The sequence below is a fragment of the Lates calcarifer genome, linkage group LG17 (assembly GCF_001640805.2).
Source record: "Lates calcarifer isolate ASB-BC8 linkage group LG17, TLL_Latcal_v3, whole genome shotgun sequence".
Lineage (NCBI taxonomy): Eukaryota > Metazoa > Chordata > Actinopteri > Centropomidae > Lates > Lates calcarifer.
This window is the reverse complement of record NC_066849.1, coordinates 2,125,301-2,132,581: the sequence shown is the minus strand read 5'-3', so window position 1 is coordinate 2,132,581 and position 7,281 is coordinate 2,125,301. Positions and strand designations below refer to the sequence as shown.

Here is a 7,281-nt window from a genome sequence, read left to right as displayed (position 1 = left end):
TTCAGTGACAGCACTTGTATTCCCAGTGAGAGAGGAGACACAGGGACACATTCAGCACGGCACAGCTAATCACCATTAAAGGCTTACAAGAAAAAAGTAGAGGAACAGGACGAAGGGAAGGAAAGGGAGAGGGAGGGTGGGAAGGAGAGACAGGGGAAGAAAAAGACAGAGACTGACAATGGGAGAAAGTTACAATAGGGCATCTGTTCCAGTGCTGGACAGCAAGAAAGAGCTCAGACTACAGCAGCAGCGAGCAGGCAGACATGTTGATAGGCACTTTTAAAGCTGTACTTAGCAAGAAGTTTGTATGAAAATCCACCTGTTCTTTCATGCAAGATTTAAGTTAAAAAAAAGAGTGACTTACTTCCTGTTGGGTTACTGGTGAGAGATTTTCTCCGCCTGCAAGAAATGACAAAATCAAAATATGAAACTGTCTACTGTCTATCTGCATAGACAACCACAGTATGGAGGACTACAAATCAGATACAGCTTCTGACATAATTTTATCACAAAGGACTGTTTTCGGACAAACATCCCAAAAATCAGACTGAATTCCAGTTTTGTGTTTTCTTCATTATTCAGACTGAAACTATATTCAGGTTTTCTTATTTTGCTCTGACCATTCTTACGAAGTGACTATTGGTGGCAATCGCCAGAAGCAGTCATTTTTATCACGCAAATATGCTGATTTTAGAGTCGTTATTCCAGCAAATAGACTTACACAGCTGTGTCAATCTTATGATCCAAGCTTTTTACCAATTTTGTGCCAATTTGTCTACTTTCCTGTACAGGAAGATAATAATAAGGTTATATCTTCCATACTACTTTGCTTTAGTTCTTGGATTAAGGCTAATGACAATGAGAGAGCCTGTATTTTGCTTCACCAGTTCTACCAATAGTGTAATTTTCTCTTTAAAGTAATCTTTAAACTGGACTTTACTGACCAACAACAATTTGTCAATTCACTCAGTCAGCTCTATACAGACGTATTTTGCCTCTGTCATTCTTTTTTGGTATGATCATGGTTAAAAACTGGGGAAGGAGCTGAGTGAATTTGTAGATTTGTTTCAGCTTACACTCTAAATTAAACATCCCATCTAGAAATATAAGACAGTTAAAACTCAGCACAATTCAGCTCAGATAGATAGTGGCATTTGCATCATTTTCCCTCTCCCGTTGGGTTACGTGTGCACTGGATGTACAATTATTCCCGTTATAGTTCACACTGAAAAACTATAACTGAAGTGAAAACCACCATCTGTCTGCTGACCTGAGTCAATACCACCTGCTCTGTGGCAGTGTCAGGGATCTGACCCAAAGGTGACCACACTAGCCACATGGGTGTGGCTGACAACATCCCTCCTATGTTTCTGCTTGCCTTGTTATATAAGAGTGACATAATACTAAATTTACCTTTGTGAGTTAGTCAATCTTTGTACGGTCACTTTACTACATTATTTATTTATCCCACTGGTCATTGTCCTATCCTGCAGTTCAGTAACTCTATTCTATTGATCCCAGCTACCAGACAGCATTATGTTCACCCCACCATGACTATGATTTTCATAAACATTCTGCAAGTTAAAAAAAGTTATGTAGGCTATTTGTGATCTTGTAAATGTTATTACATACCAAACATAGGCTGTTCCAGGGAACTGGTCTCCTGGTGTATCAGGTTATTTTAAAACCCTTTGGTGATCCAGTTGTAGTGTAAATTAAACCAAGGTCAAAATTTAATGCAAACACAGAAGCAGCTTTATCCCATCATGAGCAGTAAGCAAAAAGCACTTGTTAGACACATTCCACATGTTCACAAGTACTGGGTTACTATAGTTTGTTAACATTGCTCTGGAACAAACAGACCGTTTCATTCATCTTTAACATCTTAGGTTCACAGGGTGGTGATTTTTTCTTTGACAGTTCAGGCTTGATTTCCATGCTCTGAATCAGTAGTCCCATATTTATTTATATAAAGGCCACAAGTAACCCTGTGGACTTTAAAATGACATACAGTAACAGAAATCTGTTAAATGAAATTAAATTTTTTGATCCAGCACCTGGAAAAGCTTTTTGAATGTGTGTACCCTACATCCTGTTCAGTTTCAGAATAGTACTATAATTCCTAAATATGTCTTATTTCATCATTTAATTTGAACCTTACACATACATAATACAGACATTACATGAGTCTACATGATGCCGTGCTACCATTTAGACACATCCATCTACAGTAGGAAATTAATATTGCTCAGTAGGTAGATTACCTGCTGCTTCTAAAGCAGAGGGTGTTTACGTATTTATCCCTCTCTTTCCCTCTCTCACTCTCGCTGTCTCTCATCACTCCATCCCTGAATGTCTGAGTTTAGCTTTGTGAAATGAATCTTACAACATCACAGTAGGGCTTTAAATAGATGTGCATGATTGGTCACTAAAGATAAAACACTTTCACTGATGCTAAATTAGGAGCATTATTAGAGGGCACAAAAAGGAATGTGAGCAGCAAAACATTATTGCTTTAATTCAAGCAGCTCAACCGCAGACATCTGTGCTTTGAAATTCAATATTCAAAAGCTGTCCCGGAATAACAGCAGCCATTGTGTTGAATTTGAACAGAAAATATCAGCCGTATGATGTGGAAAGATCATTCTGCTCCTTGAGCTGCCTGCCATTAATTTGACTTGACTGCGACCATGATGCCAGAGCACAGCATTTAATGTGAAATGACAAAATATTACAGGCAGCACTCTCAAATGACGACAGTCTTAGCCAGTGTGGCTCACAAGCCTTTGTATGCCTGCAGCATTGGAGTAACTCATGTATGGATTAGATGGCAAAAATGCACATATGAGAGACTGAGCACAAGCTTACCAAACGATTTGACATGGAATAGATGTTGATACACCAGCCTGCAGCAATGATTAAACCTGTGTAAATACAATGATGAAATAGTTGAGATAATACCCACAGATATCTATATCAACAGATGTTCAAATTTACAATCACTCCCCAGTGTAAAATGTGCTTTAATATTTGCTATGAAAAATATATTTGAGAGGATATAAAAACTTACCTAACACTTTCTTAGGAACACCATAATAATAATGGGTAGGGCCTCCCCTTGAAACCAGTTTGAGAGGACTTTTGCTTTTTGACATGGTACATTATCATGCTGGATGGACCCATTAGAAAATAAGTTGTGGCCATGAAGGGATGAATGTGGTCAGGAACAACACTCAGATAAAAATTTATTGGTATTAAGAGGCCTCAAAGTGTGCCATGATAACATTCTCCACACCATTACACCACCACCATCAGCCTTGACTGGTGACACAAAGCTGGTTGGGTCCGTGGATTCATGCTATTGATGACAAAATCTGACCCTACCTTCTGCATGCCTCAGTAGAAATTGAGACTGATCAGACGAGGCTACATTTTCTTCTACATCTTCAGCTGTCAATCTTCGGTTTTGGTGAGCATGTGCCCACTGCAGCCTCAGATTTCTGTTCTTAGCTGACAGGAGTGGAATGCAACATGTTACTCAACTGTTGTAACTCATCCACCTCAAGGTTTGTGATTCTGGTGAGATGCTTTTCTGCACACTTGTAGAGAGTGGTTACCTGAGTTACTGAAGCCTCTCTAATTAGCAAGGCATTTTTATCCACAGAACTACTACTTACTGGATGTTTTTTTGTGTGTTTGTTTTGTTTTTCACACAATTCTGAGTAAACCCTAGAGACTGTTGTGCAAGAAAATCCCAGGAGATCAGCAGTTTCAGAAATAGGAAGTCTTTCCTATACAAGTCAAACAAGCAAAACATTCCACTGAGCTGTACTGTGGATAGGGATCAGGCTTGTAACAAACCCTATTTTGATTTTAAAAACACTGGCTCATCACTTACATTGTGTCATCTTTCAGTCTGAAATGCAACAGTGCTGACAGATTTTGCAGTTCAAGCCCTGCTCTGGAAGTTCATATTCAGCAGAGAGAGCAATCGAACACAAACAAAGAAAGCAAACACAATCACGCTGAAAAAATGTTGCCTCATTAATTTGAAATTGAGACCGCCAGAAATATGGCCAAGGATATGCCGAATTACAAATTCTTATTTCCAGAAATTATCCTGATTGAAAGTGAAACCTAATCAAACATTATCTCAGCTGAAAACTTTACTAAGTGTGAAACTGAGTGTTTAATAGATACCACACGGCAGTACAAGTACAACAATTATCCTAAGAGGTTTGATGAAAACATGTGTTCCTCATAAAATGACAAGCTATGTGCAGAACTTAGGCATCTGATTCATGATTCAGCATAAAAGCAGCAAACAGCCAGGAGAACAAAGAATTGCTATACATCATGCCGCAATGACACAAATCAGAACACCCCATGCATGTGGTTTTGCCACACACACACGCACACAAAGGGAGCACATGGCACCTGTGAGAAAAATGGCAGCAAATAACTGAGATTCACAGAGAATTACTGTGGTATTTAACCACATACAGCTGCTGCAATGTAAGTACGTCTACAAAAGTGCTTGTTCTTGCTACTGACAGGCTAAGATTATTATAATTATCTGCCAACATTATGGACAGGATTCCTACAGAGATAGACCTGTTAACATCCTTATGTTTAACCAGGGATATCGCCATATATCACTACCAGGCTCCATTTACAAAAACAGTCATTTTACTGAGCAGAACACAGAAGCTGTTGGAATGCTGCTGTCCCGGTGGAAGAGGTTAAAGTAGAGAGAATTAAGGTACCACACAATAATACCCACGAGTGGTAATGACAGGAATGCTGGCGTATTAAATTCTGGTGGGCTCCGTTTGTGTGGTTGCAGGTGGACACTGGAATCAGTGTATCCCTAGAGGCTAACAACTTGTATACAGAAAACAAAGTCATCAGTTGTCCAGGCAATGAACCCAGAATTCATCAACAGGGTTGATAAATGAAAGTGAGAATTACTAAACCAGCTTCTACTTATAGCTGGCTGTAGTCCCTTAGTTGATGATGTGTGACGTAGTGCTGTAAACTGTTACGCATTTCTCACTGGAGAACGTACCTGCTCAGTCCGGGTTAAATAGTACAAGAACGGACATTTAGGGCGTGACTTGCATATGAAAGAGGCACCTTTTTCTTTACTGCAGATCAGTGTACCATCAAAATGATTTGAAGCTCTTATTCTTATCTGTAAGTAAGTGATGCCAAGATAAGATGAAAAGCCTCTGAGGCCAAATGTAAGTATGACTCCTGTTCCCTTTTCCTTTTTCAGTAGGACAGTGGCAGTAGAACATCAGCAGCAGTGGCACAAATATGGTTGGTCTTCTCTGATTCATAATTCTTGATGCGACCAAGAACAGCAAAGTAACAAGATCTGTGCAGTGATTGTTTAACACAGAGTTAGTTATTGTAAGCAAAGTGTGAATTCAGATATATAATATTCTGAAAATAGCCCTCTCTGCTTCTCAAGATCCTTCAGCTGGATGAGAGAGAGACATCTCAAGCATAAGAACCAACCCAAAAGAAGCTACATAGTGTTACTTTTTCATCACAATTAAATGCAAATCCATGTACAAAGAGCATAAAAGATAAAGAATACACAATACAATGGATAAACACTAACAACTGGCAGGATGAATAAGGAGCTGACACCTTAAATGCCATATTTAAAGTGGTAAACTTTCATTACTGGTGACATAAGGGAAAACTAAAGTGATACGTTTTTGTAATTGTTAGAGGACCCTTGGAGATCGAAAACTTAATAAGAATAAGAAAACAACTTTGTTTGAAATGAGAACTAAATCTGAGTTGACTTAAATCTACACCCCTGTAACCTCCACACCATTACTGTTCACGGCACAATCTTAATTTCAGACTACTGGCTGTTTCAAGCTGAGTCTGTTCCACCTAATCTTCTGGCAGGAAATGTCTAATTTAGGTGCGACAGGTATTTGCCTTTAAAGACATCAGGGTCATTTCACAAAATTTATTTAGGTACGAAAGTAAGGGAATCACAGTTTGGTAGCAAGAATGATACAAAATATACACGTGAACACTGAACACACAATAGTGGATTCAGCTCTGACCTTAATTGAAACCAGCTGGGTCAGAACAGGCCCTTCTGAGTCCTGATGACAATCCAATGAGGTCAAAGCAATGGTATTAGTAAAATTCACTATGTACTGTGTGAATCATTACACTGTAGATATGACTCATTGTTGTCATGCTGAGAGGTAAGAAGTTGTAAGTGTGACTGACTTCCTGTAGTCTCTTCGTCTGTGTGTGAAAGGTAGCATGTACCCCCAAAGGACTCCAAACTGATAAAAAAGTTGTGGATGTTACTAAGCAAAGATGTCCAGAGAAAAACAAGTAACAGATATTCAAATGGTCCTACTGTCATTGTTTCAGATGATTTTTTAGGAGTTGCCAATTTATTTCTTTCAGCCAATGGTGTTCTAAGACACGTCACATAACTTTGAATCAGAACTGGTGCTGTATGTGATCTTTCTTCATCAGCTAATGTTTCCTGCCTTTCAACAATCTTAAAGAGGTTAAAAAGTATTATTTAGCATTATTATTATTATTTGGTCTCTGTCATCTGCAGTGATGAAAGGGATATTATCTAGTCATCCTGTTGAGCCGTGGCCAACAGCAGTGACCTCAGTCAGCCTCCTAAACTGCCCACCCAACTCCCCTAATCATGCTTTAATATGTAGACAAACACACATGTATACAAACAGGCATAAAATCACCTTACTATTAAACCATCACAATGATGGTAATTTGCACTGGCTGTCAGACAGCTCTTGGTCTAAGGTGTCACTGGCTTGTCATCCTGATCTCTGTACTGTGAAACATGGCACAGTGCACAGCCTCTCAGCACTCAGGCTGGATAATACTGGGCTGTTGCATGTCCAATTAACACAATAATATCATATGGCTGACATGGCCTTCAAAAATTAACAACTTACTACAGCAACGCAACAAGCACACTATCATGCTGCAACACTTGACTAACATAAAATGAAGCACGTATGAATGCACTGCAGCACTGCACTTTCTCAGTGTGTGTGTCTCCAATCTGTGTGTGTGATCGAAATCACAACCAAGCTTTTACAGCAATGGTAAGCCCTTAACATGATGCAGCTGAATGACCAAATCCCTTTTCTGTTACTACAGACATATTTTCAATATACGGTGGCAAAATTTAATTAGGGCACTTCTCTTTCTATCAGCAGTTTATTACATTAGACTTAGAGAAATTAAATAACTTTC

At 39.0% G+C, this 7,281-nt stretch overlaps 1 long non-coding RNA gene across 1 annotated transcript in view; it reads right to left on the bottom strand.

The window, feature by feature from the left end:
- Positions 1-371: 371 nt before the first annotated feature.
- LOC108878823 (uncharacterized) overlaps positions 372-7,281 on the bottom strand; it is a 44,633-nt gene continuing 37,723 nt past the window's right edge. The window contains exon 3 of the long non-coding RNA XR_001960260.2: positions 372-399. This is a non-coding gene — a long non-coding RNA (uncharacterized LOC108878823). The remainder of the gene's footprint in view (positions 400-7,281) is intronic.